Source organism: Vidua chalybeata, chromosome 1, assembly GCF_026979565.1.
Source record: "Vidua chalybeata isolate OUT-0048 chromosome 1, bVidCha1 merged haplotype, whole genome shotgun sequence".
NCBI lineage: Eukaryota > Metazoa > Chordata > Aves > Passeriformes > Viduidae > Vidua > Vidua chalybeata.
In genome coordinates this window covers 126,410,880-126,431,009 of record NC_071530.1, presented here as the reverse complement: position 1 = coordinate 126,431,009, position 20,130 = coordinate 126,410,880, and the positions used below count along the sequence as shown (strand labels likewise).

The following is a 20,130-nucleotide window of genomic DNA, read 5'->3' as shown; positions in this document are numbered from 1 at the left end:
ATATATTAACTATATCAGGCTGACAGTCTACACAGTATTGTATCATAACAATCAATAACTATTCTTAAACAGTCAGCATTTTTCTGCATGATTCTTGAAAAACAGTAAATTCCATGAAAAAGTGTTGAAAGGTTTTGTCTATGTAAATATTAAACAGTGATTTATAAATAAAATGTATATGCTTTCTCCTTTGAGGTCATAAACTTGCTGCATAAACTTGCTGGGAAGTCTTGAAAATTTTGCACTACCGTTACTGTAAATTAGTTTATTGTCAGCACAAGAAGCAACTTCTGCTTCTAGCAAAAAAAAATTCTAAGCGTATTTCTGTCTAAACATCATAAAATACACCATTCTTCAACTAGTACCAACCACTGTGGGTACTGGTACACAGTTTCAGTTTAATACACCTACAGTTTCAGCCTCACAATCTGTAACTGAGACAGGGAGAATTATTCCATTTTAACAATGACAAAGATAAAAGGATTGTTTCACTGAATGTATGCCCAGAATAGCTGCAACTAAATCTCTGAGTAAAATAGGATTCCATTATAGAAAGGGATTCTTGAAGATTTTTTTTTCAACTAAATAAACAGAATTAGGAACCAGCAAATCCTGTCCTATTCCATACCTGCAAAAGCAATTGTCTTTTGCTTCCTGTTGTTTCATTTGGATTATTCTCCCACAGAGGAACTCCAGTTCACAGTTTATAGCATGAATATGTAGTGGCAAACTAGTTAGATTTGATGAGGAAGTGGGAACATTTTGTCATGATCTGCCCACTCACATGCAGCATTATTTGAAGGTTTGTAAATCCTCTTTTGCTGGGAGTGCTTCTTGTCTGTTTGTTCCTTCATGTGTTTACCCTGTAAGGCAGAAAGAATAATCCTAGGAATGGCAAAGTTAAAATGCATTGATTTTTTTTATTTTAACTTTTCAACTCTATTTCTCAGAATGAAAGATGCTGGTATATGGGCAGCTAGAGATGGCATTTTTTTCATCTGTCCATTTCAGTATATTGCCACATCTGATATATGTCTGTGGTTTGGTTGTAATTTAGCGGAAGGACATACTGATGAGAACTAGGTTAAGAGATCAGGAGGCAAAACTCCTTGCACAGAGTATTAAAAGGGCAAGGGATATGCTTCTTTTTGACAGTTGTTTTATCCTGAATTGGGAGAATGTCAGGTGCTAGTTCTGCACCTTTTGCTCTTTTTGCTCTTGAAGCTGCTGGGAGATTTCTTGCTGGCTTTTAACTGTTGTTACTGCCTTCAGATCCATCAATCAGCACAGATGGTGAGCTATGAAGCAAAAATCACAAATATTCAGGACTGAGTCACACTGGTAGAAATGGAAAACTGCTTCTGTCCATCCTGTTTTCTTAATCTCCAGATGCATATGATCAGTAGATATACCAATAGCCCTAAGTGCTAGCCATCTTTGTAAATTAACATCATCAGTGGTGCAGGACAGATGTCTGTGAATCAAGTATGAAATCCACAGATTTCTCTAAAGACAGCAGACACCAGCTTTTCACAGCCTCTAGTATTTACAGGCACAGGACAAAAATAGATGAGAGGACTGGGAGAGACAAAATTATCACAAGAAAAAGTCTGCTCTGGTCACAGATGACCAATTACATACTGAAGATCCATTTAACACCTGTTGCTCATAGACCACAAAATCATCTTAACTTCTTTTCATAAGCTTTTGACTTACAGTTCAAAACCCTGAAGTACCAGTTGTCTTGGGAAGAGGCAAGAGAGATCTTGGGCATAGTGAATAGGCCTAAAATATGAATGACTCATATGTTTCAAAAAGAAGCTTCACTTACAGTCCCCCAAAAGGAATATGAGGAAAAAAAGTTCCTGGCATATTGATTTATGGACTTGTTTAATACTAGACATGTGGAAAATCATCACCAGTATATCACATCCCCACTGCTATTTCTACAGATCCAAAAGAAATGATATTTTGGATGGTACTTCTTTTGTCTGCAGAATCTGCACCACTCTGTCACACCACTCACCTCCAGGACCAGAAGGTTTGAAACACATGTGATTCATTTCGGTCTTATATGTCCAGACAATTATTTTACACAACTGAATTATTTGCAAGTCCTATAGGTTACTTGTAAAATGAATCTATAATTCCTCAGCCATGTGGATTACCAGCATGAATCTAGATGTTGAAAAATGAAATTTACAGTCTCTCAGAGAACTCCTTCTCTCTGGCACTTGCCCTGTCTTAGTTCTGATTTCCCTTTTTTTTGTACCCCAGTTTGGAAGGTTAAGGCTTATTTTCAAAAATATATTTTTTGTAAAGGTGAGTGGGTCTCCTAAGACACAGATAGGTATATCAAAAATTGGTAGATGTGATAGAACACAGAAACAAATATGACGCAGATTAAATTTAGTATTACTTTTCCATGGGAAGTAGTGAAATTTACAATCAGCCATTATTCAGATAAATGCAAAAATATAAATGCATAAATAGTTAATTGTGCAGCAACTCTGCATTTTTCTTTTTCAAGCTTATGATTTTATAGTCCCATATCATATGATATGAGGCTGATCTTAACTGCTCAGATTATTGAAAAGTTGTCTCAAATTTTTCCATGAAAACAAGGTGGCCTGATATGTACACTCCTTTAACAAATTACTGTAGTACTTTTAAAATCCCCTATACTACCAGCAGTTTATTTTCCAGTTCTCATATGCACTGCTTGTTTAACAGAAGAGTTCAAAGGTTCTTAGATTTAAAAAGACTCCAAAACATATGATTGATACCTCTTAATTTGGAGATACTCTTCATTTACTTTAACAACAAGTGGATCAGAATTTCTGTCACTGTGGCAGTGTCTGGCCATGTAGATCTTTTTCTGATGGGAGAGATGTGCAAAATTTTAATAGGTGTAATGGAAGCACTTTTTTAGTAAGGTCATTAAGAAACATAACAGGTACATATGAATGCTGTTAAAAATATCTGCCAAATTTTGATTGCTTAAAAGAAAGAATGTTCAAGGCTGTGGAAAAACAATATGAATTTGAATTCAACTACTGCTAAATTCTCTTATCATTTGTTGTATGTATCTTCCATATCAGTAATTGTTCAGCCTGTAATCCCTAAAAAGCCATCTGTGTTGCATTTTATCTTAGCCAACACTATGCTGACCTTCATAATCAAGTCTTCATTTCCTCTCAGCTCTATTGTTTTAGCCTCATATTTGTTAATTAAATTAATTCATTTACTTAAGCTAAAAGCATCTATTCCAGCCTCAGGCTGCTAGTGGTTTCCTTCGAATTAATACATTGAATAAAGCATGAATATCACCAGCCTTCCAGATATCATGTCCCTGAAACTGGATTTGTTCCAAATTCAGAACTCTGTTGCTCACTTCTTTATTTCCTGCCAAACCCCTCCCATGTCCTCAGTCATGAAATACAACAATTTCCTTTAATCCGCTATTAGGGCAGTTTATCTATTAGAAAAAATTAAACCAACCTGAGGAACCACTGAATACTTGACTTTGCATGGTCAAGAAGCAGCATTGTGCCATCACAAGTCTTTCCATCTCCAGTCTTTATGCTGGCTGAGAACCAGCATTGTCTGTTTTTTTAAACTTTATAACTAAGATGTAACAGAAGCAACCTGTCCTCTCTGGCAGGTTTCTATGCTTTCTTTGCTGGAGTAGAGCCACAGAGACACAACAGGGTTTTTAGCAGCAAACTTATGTTTCATACTTATTCATTTCAGCATCTAGCTCAAGCTTGACAATTCCATGGAGATAATCTCCTCCCTCTTCAAATCTGCCCTTTTCAGCTGCCTAGCTCTTCTCTAAATTTGCTTCTCTAGCTCTAATAAGTGGATTTATTCTCACATTTTTCTGCCTCCAGAAAACCCTTAGCACCCAAATGGCTAAAGGCCTTTTCTTGTGTTTCTCAAAAAACAGTGCTCTCCCTGGTCTACAACTGTCATAGGATTGTACACATGCTCTTGAATAAAACAGCATCCCTGAGTCACAAAACGTCCCTGAACTCATTCTTTCTGAAAGCTATTCTGTATCCTTCTGCCTTCTGACTCTACACAACATCCTTATTTGAATGTACCAATTGTATTAGGGATATGTAAGTTTCCAAATTCTATTTTTATGAAGGATGCAATGATTCATGGTCCACAGACCATGAACAATTCACATTTTAGTCACCATATTCAGTGTTCTGTAGAAGACTGTTGGATTGCCTTATCCTAAGTATTATTGCCTAGGTTTATATCATTCTAAAAGATATCAAAGAAAAGATATCAAAACTCCTTGGAAAAAAATGCTGTTGTAGGGTTGTTATTTGTCCCATAGTACTTGAAACTGAAAAGGAGTTGCTCTGTTTGGATGTGATCCACACTGAGGAAATGGAGAACTCCTGGTTTGTGCAAAACCAGCTTGTATGCATTATATATCGTTATCTCCAACAGCAACTACTGAAAAAGACTGTCAAACTCTGCAGTCAATAATAAAGGATCTTGCAATTTATTTGAACATACAGTGTACCAAAACCTTCCTGGTTTTTTGAAGCTGCAGGCAAATGGGCATGTTTCTTATGCTGTGAATGTGTAAACAGATAGGAGAGCAAGGACAGTTAATGCCCAGAAAAATATCCCAAGCTGCATCACCATGCAGTCTTGATGTAGGCATGGACTGAACAGCTTTATAGAGCCTGCTGGAATACAGAGTTCTTTCCTCTGAAACGTGTTACAAAAGAAGAACCACAGGAAACTTCTGCACTTGTAGCCTCCTACTTTTTTCCCTTTGTGGTCTGGCAAATTCAGATATTCAAATTCAAATCACTCATAAATGTCAAATGAGCTTTCCTGAGTGATTGCATTTTTCTTTTTCCTTACTGGCTGTTTGGTTTTTCAGATAGAGCATTTTACCACTCTACTTTTTTAATATTAAATGATAAACCCACAAACAAATGTAGCAGAGTTAAATGTAAAAATAATGTGTATTAACCTGGATAAATAGAGATTGATTCTCAAATAACTTATTAACCAGTGTTTGAGCCAGTTTGTGAAACATTTACATTCCCTGACAAGAACTTATTGATGTGAATAGTATGGGATGCTGATCTGAAAATGAGGTCTTGCACAAACTTGCTCTTCATTATATTTATCATATTTATCATATATTTTAAAATCAAGTTTGCATTTATAATTCATTCTCCTTATTTATTTGATTGTGTGAAATTGGGGACATATTTTGACAACCATGACAGTTTTTATTTCATATCATGAATATTCATAATGAGTCACTGGAATTTTTTGCAGAGTACAGTACTGAATGATAGATAATACATCTACTTCATTGTGAACCTTCCCAGAATGAACCCATGAAATTCAACTTCTATAGCTTTTTTTTTTCTTAATAGATCACATTTTTTTGGGAAAACATACAGAAGTGGTGGAAATCAGCAATAAAAATCCTTCAGAATTAAAAGGAAGGTTCATAACATCTTCTGCACAATATCTCTTCCAGAGAAGATATTTCATACATTTTTTTTCTCCTTTTTGGAGGAGATCTAAAAAGATGCAGATATAGAATTACAATTCTGTATGATATGAACAGACATGGCATCATTGTTCAAGAACCTGTGTTATAGTAACAGGTATATTCATATGGAGTCTGGGCACAAATGAAGGGGCAGTTGCAAATAAATAACCTAACTTTTTACATAGATTATATGGTAGTAACAGAACAGAATCTTTTAATAGAACACAGAAACACAGAAAATAGAAGAAAACGTCTGGGGAAAATGTCAGAACAAAAATTAAAGTAATTGGTCTCCAATCCTTGTGCAAGCACTACATTTATTTTACTTTGCTCTTCAAGTCTTTTCATTCTTATGTATGTATGGTTTTTTATTAGCAAACCCTAGAAACTTCACAGCTGCTACAAACCAATGTTGCTACAACAACAAAAACCTAGCAAGTAACACAGAAGAATTCCCAAATATTTTACTTACCCTAAAACACACCATACATCACTACTGAAATGTAGCTGCTTATGGACAAGGAACCTGGCAAATTTTCATTAGCATCCAACAATACACAATGGTTTAGGATGGAACATTAAAATTTTATTCAGCAGGCAGAAATTCTATGGAAAGTTTAATTTCCAGGGGTCAAATTTCATCTTCTTTTAAAGATTATTCTTATGTAGAGAACAATGGGATTTCTAAGATCCTCAAGTTTTAAGAGCATCATAGTATATTCAGTAAGAAAATACTCACTGTTAGTACTGACTGAAGTGAGATGACACTCTGTGGTCAACTCCCACCACATCCTGAGAAGTCTTCCATCCAACTATTGCTTAGCTGGTGGAATCCAATTTAGGGTACTGTACTATTTTTGAGCAATACAAGGAACTGAAGTGTTGAATTTCATTTCCTGTTGTGGAAAGAATATTTTATTTGGAAAAAAAATATTATTACTAATCTTCCCTGGTTTAAGATAGAAATTCCACTCTGCAGCCAGAAGAGATTTCTTTAAGATAACTTCTTACAAACTTAGTGTTGTTAAGAGTAAACCTCTGTAGTGTACAGAGATCAGTAACAGCAATGAGATATGTTTGGTAGATAGAAGTCAGTGAAGCAATCACTATGTAAGGAAATAAATCAGAGGGAAATCTAGGAGGCACCTCAATGGACAGTTTCATCTAAATCAGTGTGATTTATAAGTCAGCTTTCAAACTCAAAAAAAATATAGAGATTTCCCACTACCAATCAGTCATATCATGCTTCTCAGTGAAAGCAAGAACATGTGCTTGAAAGGAAGGAAAACTGGAGCTGTTTGAGAATTTTTTTTTGTCATGGACTTCAAGGGCAAAACATGGTTCAGTGAGAACCCACAAGTAGTGACTATGATTTAGGAAATAAGCACATAGTGGGAGATTGAGGATATTCAGAGAGTAAAGCTTTTCAAAGAGAAGTAAATTACTTTGACTCATGACTGCATTGACAGTTCTTGAATATCTCCAGTGAGGGAGACTCCACAACCTCTCTGGGCAATGTGTTCCAGTGCATGCTCACCCGGACAGTAAAGAAATTCAGGTGGAATTTCCTGTACATCAGTTTCTTCCCATTGCTTCTTGTTCTATTGTTTTGTGTCACCAAGAAGAGTCTGAGAACATCCCCTTGACTCCCACCTTTCAGATACTTACAGACATGAATGAGGCAACCTCTCATTGTCTCTTCTCAAGATTGAACAGGCTCAACTCCCCAGGCCTTTCCTCACAAGAGAGATGCTCCAGTCCTCTCATCACCTTTGTAACCCTCCACTGGACCCGCTCCAGGATCTCCATGTCTCTCTTATGCTGAGGAGTCCAGAACTGGACACAGAACTCCAGATGAGGTCTCACCAGATCTGAGTAAAGGGGCAGGATCACCTCCCTCAGCCTGCTGGAAATGCTCTTTCTAATGCACCCCAGGATACCTTCTTGGCCACAAGGACACACTGCTGGTTCATGGACAGCTTGTTATCCACTGGGACTCCCAGGTCCTTCTCCACAGAGCTGTTTTCCAGCAGGATGGCCCCCAGACTGTACTGGTGCCTGGAGTTGTTCCTCCCCAGGTGCAAGAAACTGCATTTGCTTTTGCTGAATTTCAGATGGTTCTTTTCTGCCCATCTCTCCAGCCTGTCAGGGTCCTTCTGAAGGGTTGCACAGCACCCTGAGGTATTGGCCACTTCTCCCAGCTTTGTGTTGTCAGAAAACTTGTTGAGGAGGCCTCTGCCCTTTCATTCAAGTTACTGATGAAAAGTTAAACAATACTGGGACCAGTACTGATCCTTGGGGGACACCACCAGTGACAGGCCTCCAGCTAGAACCTGTGCCACTGATTACAACCCTCTGGGAGGTGCTGTTCAGCCAGTTCTCAAACCACCTCTCTGTCTACTCACCCAGTCCACACTTCCTGACCTTGCCTGTGATGATATTGTGAGAGACAGTGTCAAAAGTCTTAAAGTCAAGGTAGACAATATCCATTGCTCTCCCCTCATCCATCCTGGTAGTTGCTTCATCATAGAAGGCAATCAGTATGGACAAGTATGATTTACTTGTCCATACTGATTAATCCATGCTGACTACTTCTGACCACATTCTTTTAATCCATGTGGATAGAGCTTGCCTCCAGAAAGAGGCATTCCATCACATTTCTGGGGGTTGAGGTGAAGTGAGGTAACTGACAAGTAGTTTCCTGGGTCCTTCTTCTTGCCCCTTTTGAAGACTGGGCTGACATTTACTTTCTTCCAGCCCTCAGGCAGCTGTCTTGTTAGCCATGACTTTTCAAAGATTATTGTGAGCAACCTCACTATGGGTGTCCACCAGCACTTATGAATGGATCCTGTCAGGGACCACAGACTTGTGGATTTCAGTTTTGCCTGGGTGCTCTCTAACCCAATCCTCTTGGACCAAGGTCTTTCTTCCAACATCCCTTTACCCTGATCTCTTGGGCCAGAGATTCCTGAGGGCTGGTCTTGCCAGTGAAGACCAATGCAAAAAAAAGCATTTAATAACTCTGCCTTTTCTGCACTCTGTTACCAGGATTCTCCCCTCCATTTAGTAACGGCCTCACATTATCCTTACTTTTCCTTTTGCTATTGATGTGTTTGAGAAAGCACTCCTTGTTGTCCTTGATATCCTTGGCCAGGTTAAATTCCAGAGGGGCCTTGTCTCATTCCTTGTCTCATTTCTACTCACTCTCATTTCTACTTACTCTGACAACCTCTTTATATTCATTCCAAGTTGCCTGACCTGCTTCCATCTCCCGTGTGTTTCCTACTTATGCTTGAATAATGACAGAAGATCTTTATTCATCCACACAGGTCTATTTCCTCCTTTACCTGATATCCTGCTCATTGGGATGCATCTTTTTTGAGCCTGGAGGAAGTGATCCTTAATAATCATCCAGCTCTCTTGGATCCCTCTTCCCTGTAAGGCCTATTGCCATGGGATTTCTCCAAGAAGATCCCTGAAAAGGATAGAGTTAGCTCACCTGAAGTCCATGGCTGCAATCTCTATGTGCCATCCTGCTTCCTCCCTGCCTGATACTGAGCTCCACAATCTCATAGTTGTTTCAGCCAAGGCTGCTCCCCAACTTTCACATCTCCAATGAGGCCTTTCCTGTTTGTTAGTATGAGGTTGAGCAGCAAACCATTCTTTCTGGGATCCTTGACTACCTATGACAGGAATTTGTCATCAGTGCTTTTCAGGAACCTCCTGGAGTATTTGTGTTTTGCTGTGTTGCTTCTCCAGCAGATGTCAGGGTAGTTAAAGTCCCCCACAAGAACCGGTTCCTGTGACTTTGAGGCTGCTTCAAGCTGCCTCCAGAAGGCCTCATCCACTTCCTCCTCCTGATCACCCACAACAGCGTCGCCATGACAACACATGGCACAGCAGGGTCACTGTGACCATTTGGGCAAATCGTTAGTTATCGCAATCTTTTTACAGAAATAGTAGCACAGGTAGTCTGAACCTACATATTTTGAAAGAATTTTCTTATATTTACCAAAGTCTCAAGATGACAGAGATGCAGGCTGAAGAGTTAGATCAATGTTTTTCCTCTCACAATAGCAGAATTCACTTGGTTGGAAAGCAGTCACTTTTAAGTACAGTTATTCCTGCTGCTTCCCTCCCCAGCAAAGGCATGCTTACAAACCTCTCCTAAAACACCAACGCTTGGACAGCCTGAAAACTTCATCTCTGGCACCTCTGATATGTCAGGGAGTGGGGGAGGGAATTTTGAGCAACGACTCCAAGGGCAAATCTGAAAGGGAAGGAAAAAGAAAAATAGTCTTCTATTTGGAGTTAGTTATCAAAATTTGCATTGTAGATCTAAAGTAACAAAAGTAAACACATGCTTATGTATCTAGCCAGAGCTTTAGTTAATTCACAATCAGATCTGCAGCATTTTTTCTTATCAGAAATATAATATATTTTCTTTCTAACAGTTTCTTGATGTCAGTCAGGTGGAAAAATTTTGAACCAACAAATACCTCACCACCACACGTGCAACTATCTCAGCATGCCCCTTTTGAGCATTTGGGCTGCAATATTGAATTATTAGCAGTAGTAGTTGTTAGAAATTGTTTAAAGGAAATGAAAAATAATTTGGGACACAAGATTGCTGCAAACAAAATCAGGGTTAGTGTCTCAAATAATGGCTCACAGTTGATATGAGTCACACAAGCTAGGCTTTGCGTGGTCTTTTTCTTCTCTGGGTAAGGAGTTGGTGTGGAGTTTTTTGCATGTTGTTAGCGTAAAATTTTATTTCTGAAATGAAAGACAAATTTTCAGTAATTTCTCGGAATTTTTCAACCCTTTTTTCTTAGTGATTCTTATTCTGCATCATCAGTGGATTTAATATATGCTTCTTTGTTGAATTCCTTCCTGTTCTCTCTCTCAAACTTACATGTCTATGATACTGTGGTATTATTTGTGAAAGCTGCTGGCCTTGGACAGCTGCAGTTTCATTACAGGCTTATGAAAACTCTAAGAAAATGCATTGAAAAGTAATTTTCTTTACAGCTCCTTTTCTTACTCATTTTCTTTTAAAAAAACAGCCTTCATTTAGGAAGCAGTAATAATCTCAAGCAGCTGTTTTACCTCCACTCTCTGTGTCAGACTGCTGAAAGGTGTGGAGTTGGCAAACATTGCATGACTCAGCCTGATATCTCAATCTCACTCCAGAATAACAATAGATTGACCTTAAGGAAATGGCATTACAGAGAACAAAGAAATTCACACAGAACAATAGGAAGGAAAGAAGGAGAGGAAAATAATAGAAAATCCTTTGAAACAGAGAGCCCCTTCCCTGCCTCTCCTCCAGATAAATTTTGTTCGTCCAGAGGGCTGTGTAAGTAGTGGTCTGCTAAGGGCTGCTGGGGGACCTTCTCCATGGGAAATATATACAGGAAGTTTTTATTTTAAAAAGACAATATTATAAAATAATAATATTATTTAAACTAATCTCTAAAAATTAATAGTGTATTAATTAATTATAGTTACTATAATAGTCAAACTGAAGTTTAGATAACTTCTCACTTGTTTTGGTGGTAGGGATGGAACGAACTGATACTGCTGAGCCCACAGAGTCAAAATGATCTCTCAAAAAATTCTCATTTTCAAGCAAGGCCCTGTAAAAGACAGTTGGATTTATAGCTATTCTTCCTTCAGCATGTGCCTTCTCAGTATTCCCCAGGACAGTCTCCAGCTCCAGAAGAGCCTGTGAGACCTGTCCAGGAGATGGAGCCAATCCCACTGCTCAGACTCATAGTGTTACAAGGTTTGCAAATAACATTTTACAGGGAGACTGAGAACCTACAATATTTCTGATTAAACACTGAGCTGTGATGCCTTTGAGCACAGGGTCAAAATGTGAACACTGTGCTGTTCCCCTGTTCCCACTCATACCCCTGAAAAAGGAAGAATAGAGAGATGCATTGGAGGGGTTATAGTAATACATGCTTTATTCTGTTTATCTCTTTTTTATTATTATGCTATTATATTTCATTTTATTATTTATTATTTACACATTTTATTGTTATGCTCAAAGGAATACATATTGTCCCTCTATGGCCTGATGTTTGGTTTTGATTATAATTTTTGCCTCACTATGGCCTGAAGCTTGAATAGAACCTCATGAGATCTTCTGTCTCCAAAGTCTCCACTCCTCTTAATTTCAACCTTTCCAAATGGCACCTGCTGGATTTGAGGGTATTTAATTTTAGCCTCAAGGGTATTAATGTGGATTATCACATTTACTATTTAAAATATCTAAGGTGATTATGCAGCTGATATTAAAGAATGATCTTTCACAAGGCTTTAGGGTCTTTAAATGCAGGGTCTTATTCAGATTTTGAAGAAGATTGCAGCTTCTGCTCATGAGAACAGCACTTAAAATTGACACGTTTCAAGGAAGGAGCATTACATTATGGAGCATTTGAAAGCTGGAAAGGACTCTTAGATATAATAATATAACACCATCCACAGCTTTTTGCTTAGCAGGTACCACACCAAGATCAGCTTCTACTTGACTAAAACTTCACTGGCTGGAAAGATCTTCCTCTGAGAAAGAGGGTGTTTCTCTCCTGGCTTCTCTAGAGGTAATAATCTGCAATTTACATAGTCCTTTTAAAATGGACACACGGGAAACTTTCTAACCAAACTGCCAGTAGGAGTTAAGAGTGACAAAATGCAAGAGAGCAAATTAGTATAAATAGATAGGAAGAAAATAGAAGTATCACAGCAACAACTGTTCCAATCAGCTCTACTGGGGCAATTAGGAAAAAAAGGGAAAAAAACCCTAAACAAATGTAGTAGTCTTTCATAATTACCAGAGACAATTTATTAAAAATTATCTTATTTCTAACGAACAGCTAAATATAAAGTAGATGCAAACCTTAAGGCCTGCTTGGTCATCTCAGAAGGTAACAAGGATTTGCTTCTCACAAGGACTCTGCTGAGGCTTTATAAGGAGAGGAAGCATCAGTTGAGCTCTGCAGGCACTAGCCTATTCTTTCATAATCTTAAATCCCCAGTCTGAGTAAAGCATGACTCTGAGAGTAAGATAGTCTCATTTTATGCAAGATTATACATGTTAATGTGATTTTTTCACTTACCCTTTCCTGTATCCCTCTGTTTGCAGAGTGAGCTATAAGAATACACTCAGTTTTTGCTTTGAAACAGACAAGGAAAGCAAGAGAGAGCTTATGTTTGTGAGCATGATAACTGACTTGCAAACTTGTGGAATGTGGAAAATTCCAAGGGCTACTAATTACCATGTAAAATAATTCATTTAATTAGTCCTAAGTTTCCTTTGTAAAATGTAAGAAGGGGAGCTACCCTTCCCTTAATAGGAAGCAGCTGTTCATTAAACAAGCCCACAGAAAAACACCTTTTAACTACTATTCCAGGAGCTGAATTGATTTCATTTTAGACTCCAACAAAGAATATAATAGGGTTTGTTTTTTTCCCCTTAAAGCTTGATGAGTTAACACAGCCCAATGTTTGTGATACAAATACAAGCCAATATGCACACACATACAGGGAGTCTGTAGAGGCAGCTCAGGCAGTTGCAGGAAGCAGCACAACTGAGCAACACCCTAGGTACAAACAGCCAATACTGATGCTGGAGACAGAGGATTCCCTTTAAAGAGGATAGAGGGTAGACTGTACTTAGCTTGTACTTTGCCTTGCAGCCCTTAGTCAGTCTTGTCACTCATATTAATATATTTCATATGCAATCCTTAAATCCAGCATAAATAAACAAGATCTTAGACTGTGATCTGTGTGACTGTCTATATTTATTACTTTCTTTACCAATATCAACAACTCTGTTGATAATAATGGCAGTTTTCTGTTACAGAAGTGCTGACAGAAATCAAACACAATTGCTGCTTTCCTTAATCCCTATGTGATCTCCTTTAGTGTCATAAACCAGTTAATTAATGTTCCTAATATTTCTATGAAAACTGGTGATAATCTTATACATTTTATGACAAATTTTGTTTCAAAATTACAATTACTTAACAGCAAACTTTAAAAAGTCACAACAAATTTTATGTAGGAGCGAATTTCACTGTTGAGCATAGGATAGAACAAATCTAAAACCAGTTTGCTTAAATTTATTTTAGTGGGTTTCACAAAGCAACTTTAAGTAAAAAAATGAAGGGATAGACCTGAGACACTTTTTAAATTGGAATTAATTGTTGCAGTTGAGCAGCATTACATTTAACAGGTCCAGAACTTAACTCTTTGGAATTCTACTTTCCATGAAGCAGAAAACCCTTTCCCTAGGAAGTTTCCATTTCTGCTTGTCAGATACTCAGTAGTAGTAGTAGTGGTCAGAGAAGACCACAAGTAGAAACTCTTTACAGCTCAGGCTTTTGCTTTTGAAATGTAAGATGTGCCTATCATTCACTGATATTTACTCTCCTCCTACTACAGATGTGCAATTTTAGCTACAAAAGCAGCTCTACTGAGAGCAAAGGAGAAACACAAAGACATAAAAACATATATGCCTATGTGATTTGTATTCCTACTGCCATAACTGGAGCCTTGCAGAAATATTTAATTTCAGGAAAATTACCATGTGGAAAAGCTTTCGGAAGGTAGAGTTTCAGAACAGACATTCAGAATTAATACACTAATAAATCCAGAAAAAGCCCAACTTTTTAATGCCTTCCAAGTTCCAAATTTAAAACAAAAATGAAATGATCTTATGAAAATTGTAACCTCAGATTTATATCAAAAGGTGTGCTTGTATGTAAAAAGAGGTATATATCAGTTTCTCCAAAACCTAAAAAACAGCACGTTATGCAAAGATCTGTTAGAAGGGACTGGCAACTGCTTCACCTATTCTTTGGAGACCTTAAATCAGACATTAGATGTCGGCTGCACTTTTCCAAAAGTTTTGAACTCTTTTGGGTAATTGATTCTGAAATGCTCAAATACAGTTTCAAAACTAATTACTAAAGCACATTAACATTAGTTACACAACAATACAGCTTCATTATGGCCTATAATGTATTTTTCCAAACACCCATTAGGATGCAAATTCAGTCTTTGTGTGTTGGAGCCCATTGTTGTGCAGGCATTTGGGGTCATTACACCTATGGTCCCTTAGGATCACTGAATTCTGTGACTGCTGCATATGCTATTAGTGAAATGTGATAAGAACACTGGATTTTATGGCAACACATAAACACAAAAATTTGCATTAGAGGAAATAAAAAATTATCAGGAAGTACAAATGTTTCTGTGAAAAGGTACGGACTGGAAGAAGACTGGTATTAGAAAATAGAAATTCAGGTGAACACCTCAGGAGAGTTTCTATAACTTGTGGTCTCAAAAAAGATCTATCTTTTGATTTGGAAATTATTTGAAAACACATCTGTCAAATGCAAAACTGTCAATAGCAGCTACTGACATAATGGAGGGAGGAGAGAAGGCATTAAGGAAATGCTCCATTGCTTACAGTGATTGTTTAAACCATCTAGCAGGTTAACTTAGCAAATAAATTCAGACTCCTTTTCACTTCCACATAGTTTTCTTCCTGAGGCAGGCACTCCTGTACCTTTCTCCTTACTGTGAGAATTAAATGCAGCTCCCAAGTTAATGTGCAGGTTGCTAATATGATCCTTAGCATAGTATGCCCTTGCCCCACAATGGATACATGGTGGAAAGCAGTGCTTCCAAGTAGCTGGTCCTAATTGTACTGATTTACAGTGACTCATTGTGATAAGTAAACCTCCTAAGTAAATGTGTCCCCTCCCACATTTACTTTTCACTTATCAATGATTAAGTAAATAGAAAAAATATCTAGGAGTGGAACCATAGCTACCATTCTGTCTATAATTTCCCCAGAGTGCAGGATTTGGAGTAGCTATAATGATTGTCCCAAAAAATTTACTGATAGAACAGTAAATAACAGCATGAAATAGACAGGAAATTAATTTAGATATTAGACAAGTTAGAATTATATGAAAAGTAGTGGCACTTAAAGCACCAGATACTGTCTCCTTACAGTTTCTGCCTGATCTTGGAAGGGGGTGATCAGTCTGAGTACAGTGGAAACTTTGAAGTGATATGGACATTCATTCAAGATCTCCAAATGATTTCTTTAGTAGCACAATATTCCCTGGTTGACATCTAAGTAGATAACGAGGCAGTAGAGGGGATTAAGAGAAAGAATTACTTGATAGTCTAAGTGGGAGGGACAAAAAGGATAGAAAATATGGCTAATAAGGAAGAGCCATAGCTAACGGCCAAAAATTTCACGTAATGAACAAGAAAGAATAAAATGTCTCAGAAGGGAAGATATCATAGCCAGATTTATGTTCAAAACCATGGACATTATAACAATTAATTACAACATTAGGTAACATATTGGGGGGGTTTTGTTCACTTTGATTTTTGGACTGGATGTTGACATTCAATGCAGCAGTGAATAAGAATCATAGGAAACAAAGTCAGATTAGACATTGTTGGTGGAGAGACAGCAGAGGAAATAATTTGGGACACAGTTACATAAATGGCTCATCAGGTAGCAATTTATAAAGAAACATGATTAAGTTTGGAGGCAACAGGATCTTTGTCATACTTCTTGTTGAACTTGCTGAAAACAAACACCATGTACATTAACTTCTGAGATTTAGAGAAACATTCAAATTTTTTAGAAATCAATGAATACTACACATTATTTGTGATTTCCTGGTGGACATTGTTAGAATTATATCTGATTTCAGCTTCCACTCAGGAAGTGACTCGTCCACCTAACTGATGCTATCAGCTCTCTGAGAGGGCTTTTGCTTCCTCTCCATAATGCAGAGGCCTTCATGTCTGCTTCATCTTTGCTGCTGATGCTCACTCAACACCATATTGCTCAGTGATGGCTGAGGAACTGCTACTATTTATTCCACTTAGTGCATCCACTTCTTTGCAGTGTTGTGAATCAAGGTCAACACCTTTTAAGAACCTGCAATGGTTAATAACAGGTGTGAGCAGACATGGATGGTTACCTAGAAATATGCCAAAATAATTTCATGCTGACATTCCATTTCAGAAACATTACTTGGTTTCATGTGCTTAGTTAAACATTTCTTTTAGTCTCAGCCTCTAAACAGGTACCTGCATAAGATTAAACAAGAATTATGGCATCATGAATTATGGTTTAAATTGCTCTTCACTTGCTCCTCGCTGACCACCAAAAGTAGAAGCCATTGTGAGGGACAAACACTATTTCTAGTTCACTGAGGTCTTAAAATAAGCACATGATGGGGTCCCTTCCTTCTTTGTCCAATATCCACCTGTGAAATTCTTAGCCGTATGCCATTATTCCAAAACTGAGCACTTCTTTTCATATCCTGATTTTAGTTGTACCAGTTATTCAGCTGACATGACAAGAAGAGATGAGCACATAATCATGTCTGTAGGTGATGCTTCTGGCCAACTGCAATTTTCAAAGAAACCATGCTTCTTCTTTGCTCTTCTGCTGACAAGGTCAAATCCAAATGTAGGTACAAAATTTGGTGTAGGACTTTCTTTTGCCATGGAATTTGCTTAGACAGACACCAGCCCAAGGAGTTTCAGTACGAGCTATTAAGTATGTTTCCCAATCACATATTAACCATCCATTGTTAATGTTAACGCGGTGTCTCATGGCGACTCTGGTCATTCTGTAAATGTGAGTCATCATCCCGCACATAAAGAGCAAAAAGCACAATTCAGTTTTCAAATAGAGGCTTCCTGATCAAACACAAATTTCCCTAGGCTTCTGTGAAGCCTAGGTATCTCTCTCCACAGAAATTTGTTCTTATTCTTGGCATTATTAGGTTAGATAAATTAAACTTTTGCTGTGAGTCCTGCAACTCAGCAGAGCGAGATATTCATTCTCTACACAGATGACTGTAACCTCTTAGTTTTTTATCAACTTTGTGGACTTTTATAGCCATTCCTGCTTTTTTGGTCATCCCTGTTCTAGGTGTTAATTTCTATTTCAGACTTGAAATAATCATACCCTGCTTTGTGAAATGCATATAACTCAGGAGGAGAATACCCCAAACATTATATCTTAGAACAGCATTTATCATCGTATTGTCTGCATATCCTTGAGATCTGTGGATTATTGCATAGGAGGCCTCTAAAAGGCAAGAAAATGAAATTCCTGTATGCTGTGGCAGGTAGGCAAATGCTTCTGGGAGGAATATGCCTTTATTAATCCACACCTCTATTACAAATATGTAGGAGTTCACAGGTCAAAAGAATTTGGAAAAAGTCATAAGAGAAGCTACTAAAATATGGCTACTACTTGGATCCAATCAATTCTGCCCCAGTTAAAAGGCTCAGAGCTAAAATCAGTGTGTTCACACAAAACAGCCTTGTTGGCTGATGTAGTTGGTATCCTGGCCCATATATATATATAAAATCATAAAATATCACACAAGGGTTTTGTAATTTCTGAATACCTGTTTTATAATGGATATCAAGGTGCATAAGTGACATCACTGTTTGACATATGGATATAATCACTTATTACCAACAAGACTTCCTGCATCATTCTTGAACTGTTGTTTAACACACAGCATTCAATATTTAATATTAATTTTATGGTCTACTGTTTAAGATTCACTCTAAGTCTTTGGCAGTTATATGTAATGGTGAAAATGTATTCACAGTAGGGTAGGGAGCACTGAGTATAATAATTTTTTGGTAATTGAATGGGAGAAGGGAAAAGAGAAATATAGATGATATTCTGCTGTGCCATGAGTGACATTCAAACAAGAACCAGCCACGTGTAACTTCAAAGTAGAAAAAATCCCCTAAGTGTGGCATTGTTGTCTTGCCACATACTTATTTTACACATTGTTTAAGCAGCAATCAAACTGAGAAGCATTTTCTGAGCTATCATATTTTTAACTCACTTCATCTTGAAAAACTGCTTTGAGGAACAAAATCTGGATTTAGGCATTAGAGGGATGAAAATAAAAAGGAATATTTTTCTTTAAGTCTAGCTCTTATCTTGACTGAAATAAACATTTCTATCCTTGGAATACTTCAGTTAAAAAAACTAAATTTTAAGACATGCATAATCTGTAGCAAATAGTAAAGCTAGCCAAGAATCCAGTAGCTAAAAAAAAAAAAAAAAAAGTGTAGGGAATAAAAGAAGAGGCAAAAAGGTCAAGATAAGAGAAGATTATGCTGTTCTGTGGATGGGATCCAGTGCCTCTGACACCCACATGGAAATATTTCCCACAAAGTAGAAAAGTTTCAGCTATGATTTCCCAGTGGCAGAACTCATTTTGGTGGCTTATTATCTGTTGGAGTCAAGAGAGGACAATGGAACCTGTAAGGCCCAGGCATGGGTCAAACAGTCAGAGAAGTAAAGCACATGGGAAAGGAAGCAGGAGTCAAAGGAAGCAGGAACAGGCAGGGGGGCTCTGTTTACTCTTCCAAGTGACTCAAAAGACTCAGCACATGACACTAAGAATATTATTCTATTTTTTAAGGGAATATTTGTTTAGGTGAAGATTAAACTAAGAAAATTCTGATCTATGGGAACAGGGTCCCGTGATGTATTATTACTCACTGTGCATGGCTATTTCTCTGAAACAATACTGGAGGTCTGAAAATGTGACAGGAAGGACAGTTACATAAAACATTTTTAATGCAATTTAAGATTCCATGTGGTCATGTGCTTACAATCCCTTATTCAAGAAATTTTGGTTCAGTAGCTCTAAATACTTTATTTTCTGGTATTAAGATTCTCCTGTTGATTTTTCAAAGCTGAAAGAGTTTAAAGGGACATTTGTGAGCTCGACTGAGCTACTGGAAGAAGCACTCAGAAAGAAGCACCTCAGGCTTTTTCACTGCTTCCCACACACAGCTTCTCCTTATACAGAGAGGAAACCTACTTCTGTTAAGTGGAGCAACCACTAATGGCATTTGATGAGAATCAAGGGAAAAAATTAGTTCTTTCCCATGGATTTTTACAATCTGGATAGAAAAGGCCATCTTTTTTGTGGCTTATATTATGAATATATATTTTTAGAATAGCTACTTTCTGCCTTCATCTGACCCCCTGGGCTGATCAGACAGAGAAGTCTCTGTTCAAATTCCCACTGTCTTTCTGGGCTGAGAGCATCAGAGAAACTCATCTCTGTCGTGTCTTGATTTCAGTCAGCAAATAAATAAATTCACATCAAGACAGGACACTTGTTTACTTAGTTTGGAGCATGCTGGTAAGTGAATGCTTGTTATAATTTATCTGCTACAATGTATGGCAACAGTGTGAAATTATAAAAAGAATGTCCTTCAGAATGACATCAGACTTTTTAATGGTAATTTGCAGGTTACTCTTTTTTTTTTTTTTTTTTTTTTAATATTAACAAAAGAAGGCAGGACAGAGAATGAGTCATAAATGGAGAAAAAGAAGAGTGTGACAAATTTTCAAAAGCAATTCTTCATGCTAAAGGCTCACCTTGTGATCACTGATTACTGACTTTCAGGTCCTGAATTTGGAGAATCCCCAAATAGCTAGCTTCTGCTTTTCTGAAAACAGCACCCCACTTTATCTGCGTTATCAT

General features: G+C 37.5%; 1 long non-coding RNA gene across 1 annotated transcript; it reads right to left on the bottom strand.

The window, feature by feature from the left end:
* Positions 1–900: 900 nt before the first annotated feature.
* On the bottom strand, positions 901–2,871 carry LOC128798888 (uncharacterized). The gene is made up of 2 exons (XR_008434577.1): positions 2,787–2,871; positions 901–1,298 (listed from the first exon to the last, which is right to left on the bottom strand). It is a non-coding gene; the product is annotated as an uncharacterized LOC128798888 (long non-coding RNA).
* Positions 2,872–20,130: the final 17,259 nt, after the last annotated feature.